At 40.0% G+C, this 21,653-nt stretch overlaps 2 long non-coding RNA genes across 2 annotated transcripts in view; one reads left to right on the top strand and one right to left on the bottom strand.

The window, feature by feature from the left end:
- Positions 1-142: 142 nt before the first annotated feature.
- The window catches only part of LOC124277002, a 37,909-nt gene continuing 16,398 nt past the window's right edge, over positions 143-21,653 (bottom strand). Inside the window, exons 2-3 of the long non-coding RNA XR_006898713.1 lie at positions 2,028-2,060; positions 143-510 (exon numbers count right to left, since the gene is read on the bottom strand). This is a non-coding gene — a long non-coding RNA (uncharacterized LOC124277002). The remainder of the gene's footprint in view (positions 511-2,027; positions 2,061-21,653) is intronic.
- LOC124277001 lies at positions 12,355-19,841 on the top strand. Its single transcript, XR_006898712.1, has 3 exons — positions 12,355-12,974; positions 18,910-19,054; positions 19,809-19,841. It is a non-coding gene; the product is annotated as an uncharacterized LOC124277001 (long non-coding RNA).

The raw sequence follows: 21,653 nt of genomic DNA, 5'->3' as shown, positions 1-21,653 counted from the left end.
TGCGGCATTCAGTTGCTCTGTTTCTCTTTCCAGGAATGCATGTGCAACAACGTATTGCACGTCTCAAGGACGAACCCACTGACGTCACGGAACTCAGCACGTGCATGCATGTTGGAAACATGTCACTAATCTCTGAGTTTGAATCCTTATGTGTCTACACAGGTTTGATAAGTTTAGATTTTAAATTTTTGTATGCACAGTTTCTTTATGTGCCTGGTATATATATCGAATACTATGATGTACTACAACTAGGAACATTCCTTTTATGGACATGTTTACGGTTATCCCGCCTTCTTGTCTTTAGTTAGATTTTCACTTTCATTGATCCCCTCGGTCAATATCATATATCATCCCCACAATAATCTCATATTTACTCGGCATCTCTTTCCTTTCGTCCTTTTGCCATGCTTCTGTTACGTGTCGTAAGCTTCTCCGATACGTTAACGAGTTTGGCAAATGATAAATGTACAATAATTTTATACTTACATTTGCATTTCTGTTCACCCGCATCTAAAACAGACATGAAAACTTCTGAGAAATGAAATTCTCTAATTCTTGGCCGAATACGGGTATTGATGAACACGTGTCTCATGATCCAAAGAATTATATGACCTATCACAAGATGACTTTATATTATGCATACACAAAGTATTTTGAATGATTCGTCCTGTACACAACTATGTTTGTTTTCACCAAGAAAACGATATAAATGCAGTCATTTTTATGTTTTATTTTTTTACATATTATCTGTCAAGCTCAAGCAATTTGGTTTTGCTATGTTCCAGTCTCACGATCCCTATTTGTTTTTTTACCTTTTATCATGGTACCCTCAAAAACCGAAAATCAACAATAAATGCATCAAAACCTTCAGGAAACAAAATATGCAAAAAAAATATGTTGTGTGTTTGAGATTGATAGGAGTCCCCTAGAATCACACTTAGATATTAAAGTTCATAAAAAAGCAATTTGAAATTACAATCGCTTGTTAAAGTGACTCCCCTCTTCATGTTGACTGAAAGAGCCTGTTTTGGAGACACCACCCACCCCCTTTTCAGATGACGTAATCATAAGGGCATAGCTTATTCTAATGTTTTCACTTATGCATACATCATGCCAAGGGTTTAAACTAAATACACACAAGTGTCAGCTCACAATATATTGTAAACAGTGCCGGCTTGAATATCCGGACACAATGATTTTGAAAGATTAGAATGGGGGTGTCCTTAAAAAATAGCCCCCGGCGAAATATAAATTAGGCAATCCAAATCTTTGACTGTTGATCATGACGGGAAGTCATCCAATACTATGCTAAACATATTTTATATGACATTTTCTGAGGGCATACCATTATCCAAGAGATACCGAAAGACCAATCGTTTTTCATTTTCTGAAATTTTGTTAGACATATTGTACCCCAATGTGTTGTAATGACAAATATATGGTTAACCACATTACCCACACATGTGAAATTTTGGATATGGCTTTGCTAACGATTCCTTCAAAACACTGGACATCGAGAATATAGTAAGGCTACGTACTTTTTGATCGACCCTCGTACACTGAACACCTCTTGTTGTGGAGAGAAAACTAGAAAATTGTACATGCTTCACAGCTTTTATCAAACTTCACAAAGTGTCTTGCTTGACATCATGTGGATGTGAATTATCTGATTATATGCAATATGTGCATGAGTGTGGAAACTGCCCCTTAACGATAAGCAAATGCTTTATTTCAAACGTTCATACTGTAATTGTATTCCACTTACATTTTGTTAAAGGCGTTTGCAATATAAATAAATGAAAATAGAGACTATCCTTTGACCCTTTTTACTCTTTTTGTGGAAAGCCGGAAACAGTTTCACCAAATGACAACACATGATCCACACTTCCAAATCAAAGACACATGTTTGTACTTCTGTTTATTCAACAGACAACATGTCCAGCCAGTTCTCTGGTTAACCTCAATCCCATATTGAAATGGTATGACGCTTTTCGCATTCCTTTCCGTTAACAGCATGTTTTACGTACCTGATGCTCTCTTTAGTCGCTTGCCGTCTAGTCCTGTAAAAGAAGGAAGACACTGAAACTACCAGAAACAACAATGTAAAAGATTCCCGATGTGTGAGCTTTTGTCGACAAAGATGGCAATTATATGCATTTGGCGGTTAGCTCGAAATATGTAAACATACTCTTGTCGGTGCGTACGTACGTACGTGCCTGTGTGTGTGTGTGTGTGTGTGTGTGTGTGTCTGTGCATTTTGATACGTGTGAATGTGTGTGTGACGCAGATATCACATGTGTGTTGGTATGAGATACAATTCGTGTATATTTCAATTGTTTAGCTTTATATTAATATTTCTAACATATTCAAATATGCAATGTGCATACAATTTCCAAGCCGTATTGAAACATTGTCGTTACTAAACAAACCTTTCTCTAATCTGTGCCTGGGTAAGTGGGAAAACCCCGATTCCCCTCATAGGTACAATGAGTGAAGCCCATTTCTGGTGTCCCCCGCCGTGATATTGCCGAAATATTGCTAAAATCGGCCTTAAACAATACTCAGCTACTCACCCTTACTAACAATCAATCAATGTTTTATTATCGTCTCACATGTGTACATGTTACAGTTCACAAAATATTTACAAAGTTATAAAAATACATAACCAATTGCCCAGCGATTTACGAGAGACATATAAATACTTAAATACTAAAACTGTATCAGAATATGAATAAACGTACCTAAAAAGACAAACAGGAGATAAGACATTAACATATACACATAATAAAAGGGGTATCAATAAGAAAACAGTTTAGGTATATAAAATACTCCTTCGTTTAAAAAGTATATAATGGCAGGTTCTGCAGGTGTGAAAGACTAAATCCAGGTGTCCTAAAATATACTTAAAAACTGACTGGTTGACAGGTAATCTAGGTCTGGCCATGTTTCCTTGCTAGCACTAACAAACAGAGCAGTGGTGACTTGTAGTCACTATGACAACCTTGTCGAAGACATAACAACAATTAAATATGATACGTTATTTTACAACCACTTCTTATAGTGTATTTTACAACCACAATTTCGAGCAACATTGCCACTGTCATAAACGACTATTAGGTCTTTCAATTGCTAATCTTCTTGTTTCAACGTACGTTTTCATTGGTCTAAGAGAGATTATAGTGTACAAATCAACAATGACATGTATGTATTATGTTGAAAGTCCATAATAACACACAGAGATTTACTGGATTTTGATAAAAGGATGGCTCTGCACGCTATCCATGACAATTAACTCAAAATATTACCCCAACATCATCATAAGAAGTATACTAACGCTTAATCCCTGAATATATATAATTTTGATAGTAACAAATCAACCCATTAAAATTGAAAAGGAGTCCCAGTCAGATGGGAAATCTAGACTTGCTTCTTTTAGGGCTTCATCATTGTAGGGAGAGCTAGGCAGTAGGGAAATTAATGTGCATCGGGGACTGTGAGAGAGACTAGATAAGAAGTTGTAGTACATAATACTACTTCTCAGTGTGTCATTGATAACCCCCGATTCGGACCTGTGTGATCCCATTAAGAAAAATATATATAAGTAGCTTGCGTTATACTCAATATGCAGACACCCACGAAAACTATATACATAGGCATATGGAAATTACTTTTGAACATTATTCCAATATGATCTTAAGGAGTTGATTCGGTGTAGTTATGTCTGAACCATGTCTGGGAAATTATCTTTTCATACATAAACTATTGAGTAAGATAAGTCAGTTGTATACTTGTACACCAGTGTTATCTATGCATTGTAAGAATATGTGTTGATTTGAGTTGAGACTCGGTGAAATATTGAAAGTAGTACTCTATATATCAACTAAATAAGTAGTCGTATCAACAGCTTAAACTACAGAAGCAGCTGTCTGCAATGCAATTAAAATATTTAAGCATAAGATTGTAGCTCACAGATAAACACATATCCACGTTGTTTCTAATTTGGCAAGAATGTATATGCTACCGTAGCTATTTAAAGCTTGGAGTCAGTCATTGTCATGCGAAGGTATATATTTATATGTCCTTCGTCTACATCAACATTTCATGTATCTTATAGCGTCAGGTGAAGGCATATAAATATCTTCAGATCATGTTTCGCAAATCGTCATATGAAGGTAAATATTTATATGACCTCTGTCTACATCTACAGATCATGAATCATACAATGTCGTGTGAAGGTATTTAAATATATGTTCAGATCATGTTTCACATATCGTCACGTGAAGGTATATATCGATATGACCTCTGTCTATATTCAGTTCATGTTTCACATATCGTCACGTGAAGGTATATATCGATATGACCTCTGTCTATATCAACATTTCACGTATCATATAGTGTCACGTGAAGGTATATAAATGTATGTCCTTCGTCTACATTTTCAGATCATGTTTCACATATCGTCATGCGAAAGTATATAAATATTAATACAAGACACTTGATATGGATGTGAAACTACTTTATTATTTACACACGACGTTTCTGGGCTAATACTTGCCCCTTCATCAGGTGAATGACAGTCAATAGTTACAGAGGTATATATAGTATGAACAGGAAGCCACAGAGTTGTTTTTTACAATAGATTAGTAAGACGTTAAGTTAAATAGGGTATACATAATGTTTGTACAGCACGTTTACATAGAGTGACCATAGATGGAAGCCAGAAACAGGTATAAAGTGATAGAAATTTGGTGATTGGGATGTACAACATGTTTAGGTTAACACCGTTGTTGGAAGGAAATTACTTAATACACCATCCATTGGGAAGGAAGACACCCTGGTTCCTATTCAGCTCGGGTTTAGACCGTTTGATGTGGATTGCTTCCATTAATTTTCGTTTAAGCCAAGTGCTAATGCTTACGGCTAAGGTGATGGTATGGTCAGGGTTCTTAACTAAGTGTTCAGAAAGAGCTGATGTTAAGTCTGTTTCTTCATAGATGTTTTGAGCTCTTTAATCCGAGTGGCAATAGGTCTGCCAGTCTCACCAATGTAAGTGTCACCACCGTTGCATTCCAACTTGTAGACACAACCTGTTGGGTTTGGGGTGATGTTGCAGCTGCCTTTGCCATTGGCCTTTAAAAAGGTTTTTAGGGTTCTACCGGATGAAAACATGGTGTCAAATGCTTGCCCCTAAGCTCGCTTGCCCTAAGCAGTTGCTACACGAAATCGGTAACCTATTGAAAACTGTAAGAGACAATTTCGCGATCTCGCATTCTCGCGAGGTCGAGATCGCGAGAATGTCCCTTACAGTATTCCATAGGAACCCCATCAATATTTGAGATTCACGAATAATCTTGCGTAATACAGGTTGTTGAAAAGTTATATTGCCCACTGTCTCCGAGTCTCAAGCTTTCAAGCAATGAATGGTGCTGGTTTTGAATTGAGCCATATCTGGTTTCTACCATCTCGGGTCATGCTGCACCATCAGGTGTTTTTTTTTCTTTTGGGAATAAGGCTTGTGAATTGAACACCGTGGCATCTACAGGCTTTCTCTCAAATTCCAGCTTTTACAACTATTTATTCAACTTTGCATCTGGCACCAACGATCAGTAGAACAACCTGATCTTTGCTGTGTACCCGTTTATTGTTTTCTGATTATAGTATGTGCGGGTTGAAGTTGACATTGAACTGATTGACATTAATCTTGTCGTCTGTGCTTCATTATTGTGCTGAACGATACCACGTATTTGTCCACAGTGTTTCGTGTTAATAATCAAACTAGGAGTCTGTGATGTTATTTAGGTCTCTTATATACTAAGCCGCAAAAGAAACGTCAGTTTGGAATGTTCCTTCGCAGAAACGGATAACTGTAAACTCAGTTAATGTTTTGATTGTATATTTTTTTACAACATCTCCAACTTTACTTGAGCAAAGACATTCCTTCTCAAACTCAGAATGGAACCCAGGAAATGGTCTCAAAAACGCAACCTGATCTCGGAGATGAAAAGGTGTTCTCCATGTTTTTCATGCAACTCATGCTGCACGTGCTGTTCACAAGGACCAGCCCTAGCGCCAGGCCAAATGCACCCCAAACCTGGTTGAGACATGCAACACGTCATCGGTTCCCAATTGCGCAGATTGATGCTCATGCTGTTGATCACTGGATTGTCTGGTCCAGACTGGATTATTTACAGACCGCCTCCATATAGCTGGAATATTGCTGAGTGCGGCGTAAACCTAAACTCACTCACTCACTTCGCATGTGTGCATATGAATTGAGTTATTGTGCAGCTGACGGTAAAAATAACTTGGAGTTATCTCCCTTTAACCACAGAACGTTTCGTTGAATGTTATTGAATGACAGCTTGGCCACGAGGTCAACATTTCGAAAACTGGCCAAGCGTCATGGTACCTTTGAACGTTTTTACACCCTATTTGGTGTCTTGGTTTTTCTTCTTTTCCTTGGATTATCGACAATCCTCTAAATCTTTTTGACCAATTTTATTCAGTTCTCGTATTTTTTTTCTCTTGCAAGGGTTGCAGCTTTGGTTGTTCATGTTTGACTCGAAGGTCCTGGGAAGCTTGTGGGTAGGTTCTATCCTAGATGCGCTTGACGCCTTAGATGATACTTTCACCGGCCATAACCTAGCAGCCGTAGAAGACGACAGACACCGTCATCGGCCAGGTATGTTGAGTAAAACATACATTTTACTCCTTGTTTCTGAATTATATTTTATGATGATCGGATGCTCATGCCACAAAAATACGTAAAAATGAGTTTTAATGCATGGATTATTATATCCACTGGGTGCTATGGATACCATATGGATAACTGACCGCCTCCGTGGTGTAGTGGTTAGAGCGTCCGCCCGGAGAGCGGAAGGTCGCGGGTTCGATCCCCGACCGCGTCATACCAAAAGACGTTAAAATATGGTACTTGTTGGTCCCTGCCTGGCGCTCGACATTAATGGGTACAACAAGGACTGGTCGGCTCGGAGTCAGTATAATGTATCTGAGTGGGGTATTCACGCTTCACTGCGGCTTGGTATCTCAGTGGGCTAGCACTATACAAAAAACACACCTTCAGTCTGGGCTAGTACAAGCAGCCGCACATACACATACACATACACACGCATGTACGTCGTCATATGAGCGAAATATTCTCAAGTACGACGGTAAACCCAATTTCACCTCACCTCACCTCATATGGATAACTCACTCGCATGACAAATATACTGAGTCAAAAAAGAAACTTCACATTCTTTCTTCAGGGCACTATAAAAGAACAAGAGATGGTAAGATGATTAAATTGTTATTATTTCATTGCTGGGATCTGTGTGATGTACTCGATACACTGGCAGTGCCATAATCAGTTCCATTAGGCTACACCGCCATTCCAAAACATGGGTATACAGAATGTCAAGTCACAAGAATAAAAATGCGAAATTTCTCATTTCAATATCGTGTATGGCCGCCCCGCGCATTCACCACTGCCAAACACCGTCTCCTCATCGACTGCCTGATGCTTGTGTACACGTGGTTGGGGATTCTGCGCCATTGCTCTTGCAAGGCAGCGCCAAGTTCCTGCAAATTCTGAGGTTGGTTCCTAAGACCACGAAACCTTCTCCCAAGTGCATCCCAAACGTATTCTATTGGATTAAGGTCAGGGGACCTCGATGGCCAGTCCATGACGTTGATTCCAGCGTTTTGAAGGAAATTTCGTGTCAACATCGCGGTATGCGGCCGAGACCTGGGCCATGAGCCGCCATGAAAGGAACGAGTTCAGGGGTGAGCACCTGGTCGCGGTAAGCAGCAGCTGTGAGGTTTCCACGGATGACCAGAAGTCGGGAACGTTTGTTTCCACAGAAAGCACCCCACACCATGCAACTTCCGCCCCCGAATCTGTCGACTTCCTGTACACAACATTGGGCATACCGTTCACGACGTCGTCTCCAGACTCTATGCCTGCCGTCTGCGAATCTGAGGGTAAACCTGGATTCATCGCTAAAGACGACTCGATTCCAGTCTCTCTGGGTCCATTGGAGGTGACGTTGGGCCCACAGCAGACGTTGACGTTGATGAAACGGCGTCAATATTGGCCCACGATATGGACGTCGAAAATGGAGATTGGCACCCCGCAACCGATTTCGAATGGTCTGTGAGGACAGTCTACCTCTAAACATCTCAGCCCTGGTTCGTGTAGCCGGCAGAAATCTGTCACGTGGGTGACGTAGGACGATTTGACGGTCTTCTGCTCGTGATGTCACACGTGGACGACCCGACCTTGGGCGATCAGAAGTGGTGCCAGTTTGTTGTAGACGACCTCGCAAGTCATACACAGTACGACGGCTGCATCCCATTGCTCTTGCAACGTCAATAACTGATCTTCCCGCTTGCAACATGCCAACGGCACGTTCACGTTGCACATTTGACAATCGTGGCATTTCAAGTACCGTTAGAACTGTGGTTTAAAAGTGTTTTTTCAATTCTTGAGGCCAATGCAAACACGTGCATATGAAGAAAACTTCGATGCGAAGATCACGTGATCGACTGCACGTGCAAAACCTGATTTGGCACTAACGTCATTTGAACGACGAATGGATGGGTTTGAGTGGGTTTTGCGAACGTTTTTCTAGAGTCGAAAGATAGGGATCCCATTTCGGATACATAGATGTATCATCAGAGAAATATTATTCTTTATTTTTCAAATTACATTTTGTGAAGTTTCTTTTTTGACTGAGTATTTTTATTGTCCAAAAGACAACGGGATTGTGCACAAGTGCACCACTTATGATCGCCTTCTCCCTTAATACAATTAAACATATTATTACATAATACAATGTACAATTTACAGTGGAAGCGTGACATTCGGAAAAACATATGCAGTGTTGGTATATATATATATATATATATAGTATTTTACATGATATATACAGTGTGCTGGAATGTGAAAGAGTGAAAAAAGTGCATGTCATACATTTGCAAATATTATACAGTATATCATTTAAAATAGAAATAGAACAATAATATTGTATTAGCTGGTGAATCTGTTTGTAGTTCCTATATACTTGTGTACAGAGAGGAATATATGTCTATTCATGAAATCGTTTAGGTTACCAAATAAGATAGTGTGCAGTGTTTTTTGGCCTCCAAATCTATCAAATTCTGAGAATTGCGGCTTCCTAAAGTCATAATAATAATAATAATAATTGATTTATAGAGTGCCTATTTCCAAAAGATATTGCTCAATGGCGCTATGAAGAGAAAAGATTGTAGACAATGTCTATGGAAAAGAGAGTTTGAACAGATGAGTTTTGAGGGCAGTTTTGAAAGCATCAGCAGATTCTATTTCTTTTAGGGTGAGTGGTAGAATGTTCCAGAGATAGGGGGCTGCAGCAGAGAACGCTCTTGATCCCATGGCTGTTTTGACGTGAGGCTGTGTTAGCAGTAGGGAGTTTGACGAGCGGAGCAATCGGCTTGGAACATGGAGATGAATGAGGCTTTTAAGATATTGAGAAACATGTTTTCATAGATGCAGCTGTGTGTAAGAAGAAGTTTGTATTGAATTCTGCTTGATACGGGAAGCCAGTGAAGAGTTTGGAGGATAGGTGTCACAGTTTGGTAGCGTGGTGCACGGGCAACAACACGGGCGGCTGAATTCTGAATCCGTTGGAGTTGTGAAAGGAGCTGTTGAGGAATGTTGTAATAGAGGGAGTTGCAGTAATCAAGTTTAGAGAGAACAAGGCTGGTCGTTAGAAGCTGGGCGGTGTTGAAGTCTAAGAGGGTACGGATCTTGCTAATATTGAAGATACGATAGAAGCATCCTTTGCTGAGTGATTTGATTTGATTTTCTAATGACATTAAAGTACATTCGAAAAAGAAGTGAAATGAATTTTCGCATGGCGCGCCACATTCACAGGCAATAATATCAGATAAGTTAACCCGAAACAGGTCGAAATTTAATGTGCTGCAACTATGTCTCAGTCTAGTGTGCAATACGTTTGTGTATCTCTTATCGCAATTGTAATATGTCGGTGGCAACGCGGATTGCTCCGATACGGAAGTTTTAAGAGAAGATACTGACGGACCGTTTCTTACTTTTGACGATAGATTATTCCATTTGCATAATATATCTATAACATAGGATCTTTTAAACGTGGATGTCCGTGCAAAAGGTATGACAAAATTGTGACAATTCCTCAGATTATATTTAGTGTTTTCTAACACAGATGGTGGTATAAGATCAATAACATACGATGGGCTTAATAATTATTTTATACATATGTACAAGTTTGTACAAGTTTGGTTAAGCCTGTTACTATTCTAGCTGCCTCCAGTTGTAATAATTCTAATTTATTAGCATTATAGGAAGGTCAATTGTCCCAGACAACGGAAGCATACTCTAATGGGGGTCTGATAAACACCAGATATATTTTTGACAGATTCGATCTACTTAAAGGTCATATGCAACCAAAAAATCAAACATAATTAAAACACAATTATCACTTATTCATGACATATAATATACATTGCTTGTTATGAAAAACCATATAAACAAAATTATAAGCGTACAATGGCAAATCAAAAGTGCAATATTGTGTACTTGGGTTTACTTCCCAAGAAACGAAGCAGCCGGAATACCAAACCCAGTCAGAGCGGAAGGGTGCACTCAAGTGTAACGGTTTTTCTTTTGCAGAGTCCCTCACGGCTCATTGTGTGTGTATATATAGAGATGTTGGGTTTTGTAAATACATGCTCATTTTTTGTGTATAACATTTTGCAATCAACAGACATCATAACATTTCATGTGTTCAAGTATCACACCTGCCTGTCTGTGTAATTACATAATGTGACAGAGACCGAACTCGGGCCATAAATCAATGCATTTTGTTTATGGTGTATAGCCTGATTGGTGTTAAGTTCAAATTGCATGTGGTCAGTGATCGCAGTTGTGTATTGAATATTGTCATTAGCAGACAGGCAGGCAGACACACAGGTGTCAATAAAACAAGACATTGAGTTTTGTCTGTGACAACGACATATCTATATCACAGTTAGAAATTCTGTCAACGCTAAATAATGACATTGCTTTTAAGTATCGAACTGATAAAGAGACTCGGTAAGAAGAACGTGTGGTGAAATAGACAAATGAAAGTATATAAACAGTTAATTTACTGTCATAACATATAAAAACCTCGCGCCTGTGAGATATCAACAAAACATTAGAAAAATAGTTCACACCAAAGCCTTCACCGAGTATTCACCGGACAACCCGCTTCCAAGTTGCGCGAACCTATTTCACTGCGCACGTACTATGAGCGCAGCCCAGCTGTTGGAACCACTTGAATTCCCCCCAAACGCTGGGGGAAAATTCGTGAATCGTTTGAACTACGATTTCGCGCGTTTTTTTCCATTGCGTTATTTTTCAACTTTATAAGCTGAATTTGCAATTTTGATGATTTGTTTCGGTAAGTCCATACCGAAAGGTATCAGAATCTGCAAAGTTGTGTTTTACGTTGCATGTGACGATATTTAAGCATTCTCATTGATGAAACTATTTTCGAAGTACTAGTAAGAATATTGTTGAAATGATCATTCTATTTCGTGTTTTTGTGATAATGTAATACCAAGATGCTTGTGGCGGTCCACACTATCGATACTTGCGTTTTTGAAAATAAGATCTGGTACTTTATCTGAGGTTTTATGTGAGAATAGTATATACTTGGTTTTGTTAGGATTGAATTGTACTAACCATGTTTGAGCCCACTCATAAGTCTTCATTCAATGAGTTTTCGATGTCCTTCATATCTGGAGATGCTATGTCAATGCTTGTATCTTCTGCGAATAAGCGTGTCAAGTTTTTTTAATTCATAACATATGTCATTAATGTAAATCAAAAATAATAATGGTACAAGAACTGATCCCTGAAGGACTCCAGCGTGTAACGTTTGTTCACTGGAGAGGCAACCGTTGACACTGACTTTCTGGCGTCTGTTAGTGAGATATCTATGAAACCACTTTAGCTACAGGTTCAATCTTGTAGACATTGCATTAATGTATAATGATTAGAAATAGTTCCAACTGTGTGACCTCAATTACGTATTAGTGGTTTTTTAATGGTAATACCTATTCTATACCGATGTTATTGTCCAAAATGGGATGGATAGAATAGTCGTTTATGTATTTTATTTGTACATTGTATTCTAAAACAAAATATATATCATTAAACATTTAATCGAAATGTTTTTATGTACACTGTATGTTGTTTGGATAATAAACTGAATTACTAAACAAAAGAAAATATATTTGCCATTTTTGTCTAATCGTATATTGAAAGAACTGTTTTTAAGTTTGGTTATGTCTACTTAACTATATCTTATAAATTCAATAATTTGTAAAATGCAATCTCTGACTGGGTAATTTGTGCAAACAATAAATTGTTCAGTGAAGACTGGTGTAGGAATTTAACTAACAAGCAACTGACATATACTACCCTTTTTGCAATATTGTGAAATTGTGCCGAAAAGAAAAATGAAAATGAAATGATTTTTAAAGAAAGGATGGCTAAGATACACATCAGCAGGTTTTTCCTTTGCAGTTGTTAATATTTTGAATTGCTAGAAGTTTTTAAAAATGTTTTTCGAAAAAGGGAAACAACGATTGCTGACTGGTAAGAAAACATTTCATTTTTAGGATATCTTCAGTTTTAAACAGATACTTGATTAAATAACAAGAATGCTGTCCCAGAGAAAATAAAGGAAAACATCTTTAACAAAAAAGAAATGTGTTCAAATGTGTTTTGGGGACCAGTAATGCCGATTCTGTTCACCAGATCAGATATAAGCATATACGATTATATATTGCATATCTTTGCTGGAACTAAGAATTATCATTTAACATTTAACAAGACAAGATACAACAGATGCAGGAACGTACATTGTGGAAAGCCACTGGCAGCACAAACTACTTATCATTGGGTGAGTATTATGCAAACAATAGTGACAATGTTTAAGCTGTATATTTATGCTAAGAAAAATATTTCATAAAACGAAGTCATCTTTGACCTCTCTGGCGAGGTCTTGCTGTCCGTCTATTCCCCTTAATATACTTTTAAATTTATTTGCGTATTTATACACACGCACGCAGTTACGCACGCACACACATACACGCATAAATGCATCATCTTGATCGGTAGATAGATCTATAACTGTAGCTCTTGTTGTTTTTTCTAAAATAGAAGAATAAGTAATTGTTTAATAAAATATACAGCTTTAAATGGTCAAATTGGATACTTTTCTTTGATCTTGTACTGACAATTATGTCCCTGTTTTGGTATTATTATCATTTTTATGTTTTAAAGATTGAAACAAAAATGCAGCAGAGAGGGTTCGGGTGATCCTGGCACAGTCAGGCTGGTAAGGCTAATCATCAGCTCAGGGTCCTTGCCCCTTCGACACGCAGCCCAGACAGCGAATGGACTTCTCCCAGTTAACGCTGCCTAGTCGAACCCACCAGGAACTTTCCGGAGAATATGAAGGCTCCCCAACACTGCTGCCTTCTGCATTACCCAGAGTGTCAGAAGGGCTGTGCTCCCGGTGGAGAACCCGGGCACTCTCCTGATCTGCACCAAGAGATCAGGAGGTACCAAACCATGGGCACCGAGAACAATGGGGAGCCTGACGACAGTGTACTTGGGATGCAAGCGAGACATTTCAAAGGCGAGGTCCGCATACTTAGCATGCTTTTCCTGAATCTTGCCAATCACGTTGCTGTCAAAAGGGACAGAAAATTCAATGATATAAATATATTCATTGGCTTTATCAAAAAGGACAAGATCATTTTTGATGGCTGGACTTCTTCTGAGGCTGTATATGGGCCTATGCCAAAGAAGTTTGAAAGCATCATTTTCCATGACGCCCTGGACATGTTCAGGGTCGTACCATGGATAGACCTCGGAGTCAAAGCCACGGTAGACGATAGTAGAAGCAGCGAGCCATGTCATCATGTCGTTTGTGCCAACGAAGGACATCCACCGACAAGGTGCTGGACAGTCTCTGTAAATTCATTGCAAAGTCGACATTTCATATTTGATATTTTGTTTAAGAATCACATTTTGGCGATTGCGAGTGGGAAGAGAGTGATCCTGAGCAGCAAAAAGAAAGCCCTCAGTTTCAAGACCAACCGACGTCATCCAGGCGAAGGAGTCAGTTTGATTGTTATTCTGTACACACAATGCAATGTTGTCTCAGAGAGTTTTTTCGACAAATGACCAACTCTGGGCAGACTTGGTGAATAACTTCACCTGGTTTACTCCCATCGCTGTACTGTCCAGCAGTACATCGGCATCAACAAAATCAGCCTCAACTAATTTCAGATTCTGTCCAACGACCTTGGCACGCTTAAAATAGCTGTGGAATTGCTTGCTTTCACCGTGAGTCTTGTCATGCATCACCAGAGGATCATCCGATAAATAAACATGTGCAAACGTACACAATAAAATTCTATCATGAAGAGCCTCCACATTAATCAAACCTCGACCTCCAACATTGATTGGCATATATAAACGATTAAGAGAGGAACAAGGGTGGTGGGCTCTGTTATCAGACATGATCCTTCTGGTCAGGAGGTCAAGACTCTGGATATCTTGTTTTGTCTAATCAACTATTCCAAAGGAATAGGAAAGGACTTGCATAGCAAAGGTATTGGTGGCTTTGGCCATGTTTCGGGCATTCATAGCTCTGAGCTCCAGATTTTCTTTAAGCGAGTTTTATACTTGACCCGAAGTTTGTCTTGAATCTGGACATTCTGGAGCTTGTCTCGAACTTGCATTTCAAGATAAGCGTGGGCCTGATCTTGCACAACATGCTCAGTAACTCCTCCCCCTTTTAACTTGACCGATCCATCATTTATTACCTTGCCACGTTTCAAATGAAGAATATTATACTTGTCGAGTCCAGATGTAATGCCAATATCATTAGAAAAGGACTCGACAAGGAGAACCTGTTCTTTTAAATTGGTTTCTTCTTTGGTAAGGAGCTCAATATCATCCATGTGAGTAAGTGGTGTTGGAGATCTGTGCTGACGACGTGCGGGATGGTAACCCTCCTCTTTATTGAGCAGAAAGCTCAAAGGATTTAAAGACAAACAAAAAGGCAAATAACTGAAGGAGTCCCCCTGGAATATTCCCCTTCTGATTGGAATAGATTCCGAAGTCTGCACCTGCCCTTGCAAGAACATCTCAAATTGAGTCAACCAGCAACTCATTAAAGACTTGAGTAAATCAAGTAGTCGCACAGGGAGGTCAATACAGTGAAGAGATTTCAGAATCCATTCATGAGGGACAGAGTCATATGCTTTCTTGTAGTCAATCCAGCACATGGAGAGGTTGAGGTGATATGTTTTAGCCTCTTCCAAAATCATTTTTTGTACAAGAAATTGATCCTTGCAAACCAATCATCCCTTTCTCACGCCCTTATGCTCTCTATAAATGATGTCATTAGAAGAGCAGTAAGATGACACGAGGTTTGTCAAATACCCTGTGAAGATTTCGTATTGTGTATTCAAACGTGATAGGGCGGAAGTTTTGGGCATCAGTCAAATCTCCTTTTTGGGGGAGGAATATTGTGCGACCCTTGCAGAGCCATGGAGGAACATCACCTGTGTCCACGTGATAGTTGAAACAGTGAAGTAATGGTGTTTGGACACAGGGGACCAGTTTCCAGTACCATCAGGCCCTGGAGCTGTATTAGACTTGGACTTATTGATAACACATTACAGGCAATCGGGTGAGATGTAACAGACAAACGACCAGGTTATTTTCTCATGCATTGCATGGTCGTAATTACTGACCCATGGTGCCTCAAGGTTACATTCGCCAGGTACAAACCATATTATAATTGCCTTTTTAAGCAAATAAATAAAACACATATGCGATTCTTAAATATCACTCAAAGACGGTAATTTACACAAAACAGTTGCATTCCTTCGCAGAAACGGATAACTGTAAACTCATCTAATGTTTTGATTTTATAGTTTTGACAACATCTCCATGTTTACCTGAGCAAAGACATTCCTTCTCAAACTGCTGCACGTGCTGTTCTCAAGGACCAGCCCTATTAAATGCACCCCCAAACCTGGCCGAAACATTCACATTACAACGTCAGCAGCATGCCGCGACTCACGACAGCTCAGAGGAACCAGGCGCTAGGAAGACATGAAGCTGGCCATACTGCACAAGCCGTTGCCAATCACTTCCAGGTCAACGTTCGGACCATCTACAGGCTGCAGCAACGTTTCCGGGCCACCAACACCACAAATGATCGCCCCCGTACTGGCAGACCAAGGGTGACCACAAGACCGCCATGTTGTGCGACAGCATGTACAGAATCCCTTTTATGCAGGCATCCGAAACAGCACGCCAGATAGTGGGAACACACGGAAGACCAATCAGTACTGATACAGTACGCCGACGTCTGAACAGTGGGAACCTCCATTGCCGTAGACCTTACCGTGGACCCTTTCCTCACCCCTCGTCATCGGCGTGAACGTCTACAGTTGCCCTACAGCACCAAAACTGGCGATACAGGCAATATAAAACTGTTCTGTTCACAGATGAGAGTCAGTACTGCGTATCAACTGCACATGGCAGAACAAGAATATGGCGCGGACGTGGCCAGCGTTACTCAGACCAATGTGTTATGGAAAGAGACTCGTGGGGAGGTGCAAGCATCGTGGTATGGAAAGGAATAGGCCTGAACCAGAGAGTGGAACCTGTGGTGTTCCAGAACCTTGGTCCAGGGAGAGGAGGCGGCATCACAGCGGTGCGCTACATTGACCAAGCTCTCAGACCCAACGTCATACCACATTTCGAACGTCACGGGAACAACATTTTCCAGCATGATAACGCCCGGGCCCATACTGCCAGAGCTACACGGGACTTCCTACAGCAGAACGGTGTCAACATTATGTGGCCAGCCCTTAATCCTGATTTAAACCCAATTGAACGTCTTTGGGATGAAATTCAGAAGAGACTGAATAATGTCATAGCAAGGCCGAACACATCCGATTTATTGCGCCAGGCCTTTCTCAGAGTGTGGTTCAAGGTGCCAACGGCCTTCATCAATAGATTGGTGCACTCCATGTATAGACGCTGTGCTGCAGTTATTGCCGCTCGTGGTGGTCACACTAGATACTGAAGTCAAGGGTCTGAATGGACTGCAAACGTACACGTAATGTCTTGAAATTGTGCTGAGTTATTCATTGAAGTGTCAAGATATTGTACACAAAAACTGTTTTTCATCCGCCTATTATGTCCATTTCTGTAATGATTTGATTACAGTGCCTATCTAATTTTGAATTCGTACTGATGTGGTTTTTGCTGCTGAGTATAGAAGATGAACAGCTGAGAATATTTTTGTTAGAGTACGTTTTCAACAAATAAATCTTCTTTTTCTTCTTTGTTCAAAACAGAAATTGAGTTATCCTTCGTGTTATAAGTAATTCTGAAGTTAATACGCTAATATATTTTAAAACATTTCATTCGAATGCAGTGTTACATTGGTCACCTTGGCTTGACTTTTCCAGGGGCCTTGTCAATTTCATTTTCACATTGAGGTAATCAACTAAGGATCTTCCACAATACATCAATATGAAATCCTTCCAGAGGGGCTCGAGCTATTCATGAGTTTGTCACGAATGATAGAATACATTGTATAAGAAGGGCTGTAGCATTGTCTCATTTCAAAACAGCAAAACAACAATGTCACATTAACCAATGTGCGACGAAGACACACCTCTGCTCTTTGACCATTTGTTGCATTGTCGTGAAATGTTGTTCTCTTTTCTTTTACCAAAGGGCGATAACGAGACAATGTCATATTTTTATGTTGCATTCTCTCGTTTTTGCGACATATCAATTTATGTAGAAAAACCTTACAGTTGATATAGTTGCCTTTTTCGACCGTTTCCATTGATATGCGCATGTGTTGTTTGTGAACTAATGTACTCGTGCGACGAATGGCTATACTCTGCTGGCTTTGGGCCGACCCTTGACCCTTGGAACGCAAACTGAACTTGACCATAGTTTTATGCATATATCTCAGTGCTTCAGTTATGTCACGGAAATGCGTTTAGACTGTGCATACTCTGTTCTCGTAAACTGTCTCTATCATGTTGTTATATAAACACTGATGTTTTAGATGAGATAGCAAAATTCATAACAGGTTTCATATATTCATGTGCGATCATTAAAATTTTAAACTGTCTGACGGACGGTCAAAAATGTAACAAAACACTATAGGACTAATACTGAGGATAAACGATACTTGGCTCATATATTATACATTTTTAGGTTACAATGTAATTTTTTTTAAACCAATAGTGTTATTATATGACCATTAAATCTTTTAAGATTCGGTGGAAGGTTGGTTGGATGTAAGGGTGATTGGTTGGATGTTTATCGTCGCAATATTACAGCTATATGGCGTTATTCTGTAAATAATCGAGTCTGGACCAGACAATCCTGTGATCAACCGCATGAGCATCGATCTACGCTACTGGGATACGACGACATTTACGACAAGCATGGCTTGCTGAAGACCAATTCTAAACTGTCTGTGTGGTCTATGTGGATAAGACATATCAATGATCAACATCTTTATTACAATTAGCAGCGACGTTTCGGTGTATTTTCTAACACTGCTTTTGAGCAAGTGATCCCTAATATTAATCTGCCATAGTATGACATAATGTGGAATGTGTTTAAGACTGTGGGCAGGCGTACGATTCTGTATTCCCACATGTTCACCAAATAAGTAATCCATTATAATTATTTGCTCCGATCAATGTGAGATACATGTTCAAGTCAGCATATTGCACATCCCAGAATCTAGGAATCTATATATCTATTTTCAGCGTATCAAGGTTGATACAGAAGAAGATATAAAGGGGGCAGAAAGCACAGTAAATACCTACGAATTGTGTCGAAACGTTTTTGACTGTGCGGTTAAATGCCAACGTGAAAATGACTGCTCGGGAACAAACTGGATGTGCTTCGAAGGTAAGTTAGCATATCTTCTGAAGAAGTTTTAATAAACCTTGCCTTCTTTGGCATTTTTTACTCTACAGGCGGACGGTTTGGTTTCTAATATATAACTAGTTCATGAGTGTAAGTGCGTGCATGGATGTTTGTATGTGAGTATGTGTATGCAGTTTCTGCCCTGAGACAATTTCTTTTCTACCGGTGAAGGTCCGGGATAGAATGAGCCTTCAGTAACCCATGCTTGTCGTAAGAGGCGACTAACGGGATCGGGTTATCAAGTTCGCTGGCTTGGCTGACACATGTCATCGGTTCCGAGTTGCGCAGATCGATGTTCATGCCTTTGATCACTGGATTGTCTGGTCCATACTCTGTTATTTCTCAACTAGATCTAAGAAAATTAAAATCGTATACCAACAGTTAACGATACGAGATGAAATGTGGCAAGAGATCGCTAGCAAGGGAAGTTAGGTCACCATACTAGGGACCGTGGGAACTTACAATAGATCTGCTTCCTGCACAGTTCCCTATCTCGATTTACGCCATCCCTTCAGCTGCTAGCTATTGTAGGTAATGGTAGCCATTTATTTAAAATCTGCAAATATTGTACGATTACAACCGATTGTAAATATTAATATTCTGTGATCGAAGTGGGCTTACATACAAAAGATTACTGTCTAAAGAACACGTTAGCAGAATCTTTTTAGCGGCATATGTCACTGATGACATGACATGTGAGTTACATATTCACTATCTCTGTATTTTATTGCAGCAGGCACAACAGGAGGACTGCAAAAAAGAGCATTGGGTAAGTAAAGGGCAATTAGGATTAGGTCAAACACGTAAACGTTTTAAGTATGTAGAGAAGCAAAGAATGTGTATATCAGACATAATTATGATGCACGTATCATATGGTCATATGGTTACATGGTGAAAATTTACTGTTATCTCAGAGAAAAAGAGTGAGTGAGTTTAGTTTTACGCCGCACTCATCAATATTCTAGCTATATGGCGGCATGTCGTGACGAGAACAATTAATAATTATATGATAGATCAATACAATTAGATCATAAAAGCCTGTTGACAAAGAACAGTGAAACTACTGGTGTATCACAGATATCCATTTAAAACTAGTAATTAAATCTAAAACATTTTAGCTAGAAATGACAAGACAATGTAAAAACAGGCTATAGACTACCAACAACTGAATGTAGATCACCATACTAGGGACCATGGGGACTTTGCTATGAAATATACTGAGTCAAAAAAGAAATTTCACAAAATGTAATTTGAAAAATAATGAATCCTTTTTCTCTGATGATACATCTATGCATCCGAAATGGGATCCCTATCTTTCGACTCTAGAAAAACGTTCGCAAAACCCACTCAAACCAATCCATTCGTCGTTCAAATGACGTTAGTGCCAAATCAGGTTTTGCACGTGCAGTCGATCACGTGATCTTTGCATCGAAGTTTTCTTCATATGCACATGTTTGCATTGGCCTCAAGAATTGAAAAAACACTTTTAAACCACAGTTCTAACGGTACTTGAAATGCCACGATTGTCAAATGTGCAACGTGAACGTGCCGTTGGCATGTTGCAAGCGGGAAGATCAGTTATTGACGTTGCAAGAGCAATGGGATGCAGCCGTCGTACTGTGTATGACTTGCGAGGTCGTCTACAACAAACTGGCACCACTTCTGATCGCCCAAGGTCGGGTCGTCCACGTGTGACATCACGAGCAGAAGACCGTCAAATCGTCCTACGTCACCTACGTGACAGATTTCTGCCGGCTACACGAACCAGGGCTGAGATGTTTAGAGGTAGACTGTCCTCACAGACCATTCGAAATCGGTTGCGGGGTGCCAATCTCCATTCTCGACGTCCATATCGTGGGCCAATATTGACGCCGTTTCATCAACGTCAACGTCTGCTGTGGGCCCAACGTCACCTCCGATGGACCCAGAGAGACTGGAATCGAGTCGTCTTTAGCGATGAATCCAGGTTTACCCTCAGATTCGCAGACGGCAGACATAGAGTCTGGAGACGACGTCGTGAACGGTATGCCCAATGTTGTGTACAGGAAGTCGACAGATTCGGGGGCGGAAGTTGCATGGTGTGGGGTGCTTTCTGTGGGAACAACCGTTCCTGACTTCTGGTCATCCGTGGAAACCTCACAGCTTCTGCTTACCGCGACCAGGTGCTCACCCCTGAACTCGTTCCTTCCATGGCGGCTCATGGCCCAGGTCTACAGTTCCAGAATGATAATGATCGGCCGCATACCGCGATGTTGACACGAAATTTTCTTCAAAACGCTGGAATCAACGTCATGGACTGGCCATCGACTGGGATGCACTTGGGAGAAGGTTTCGTGGTCTTAGGAACCAACCTCAGAATATGCAGGAACTTGGCGCTGCCTTGCAAGAGCAATGGCGCAGAATCCCCAACCACGTGTTCACAAGCATCAGGCAGTCGATGAGGAGACGGTGTTTGGCAGTGGTGATGCTAGAAAAGATTAGATAAGAGGATCCTACTCATTTTGGCACTGTGTTTGTCTAGTATATGTATAAACGATCTATGCACTAGTTACGTGGGCATTTTTTGAAGTATGTCGCCACT

The sequence above is a fragment of the Haliotis rubra genome, unplaced genomic scaffold, assembly GCF_003918875.1.
Source record: "Haliotis rubra isolate DU_JTF1 unplaced genomic scaffold, ASM391887v1 Scf2165, whole genome shotgun sequence".
NCBI lineage: Eukaryota > Metazoa > Mollusca > Gastropoda > Lepetellida > Haliotidae > Haliotis > Haliotis rubra.
The sequence above is the reverse complement of the archived record's forward strand: the minus strand, read 5'-3'. Positions and strand labels throughout refer to the sequence as shown.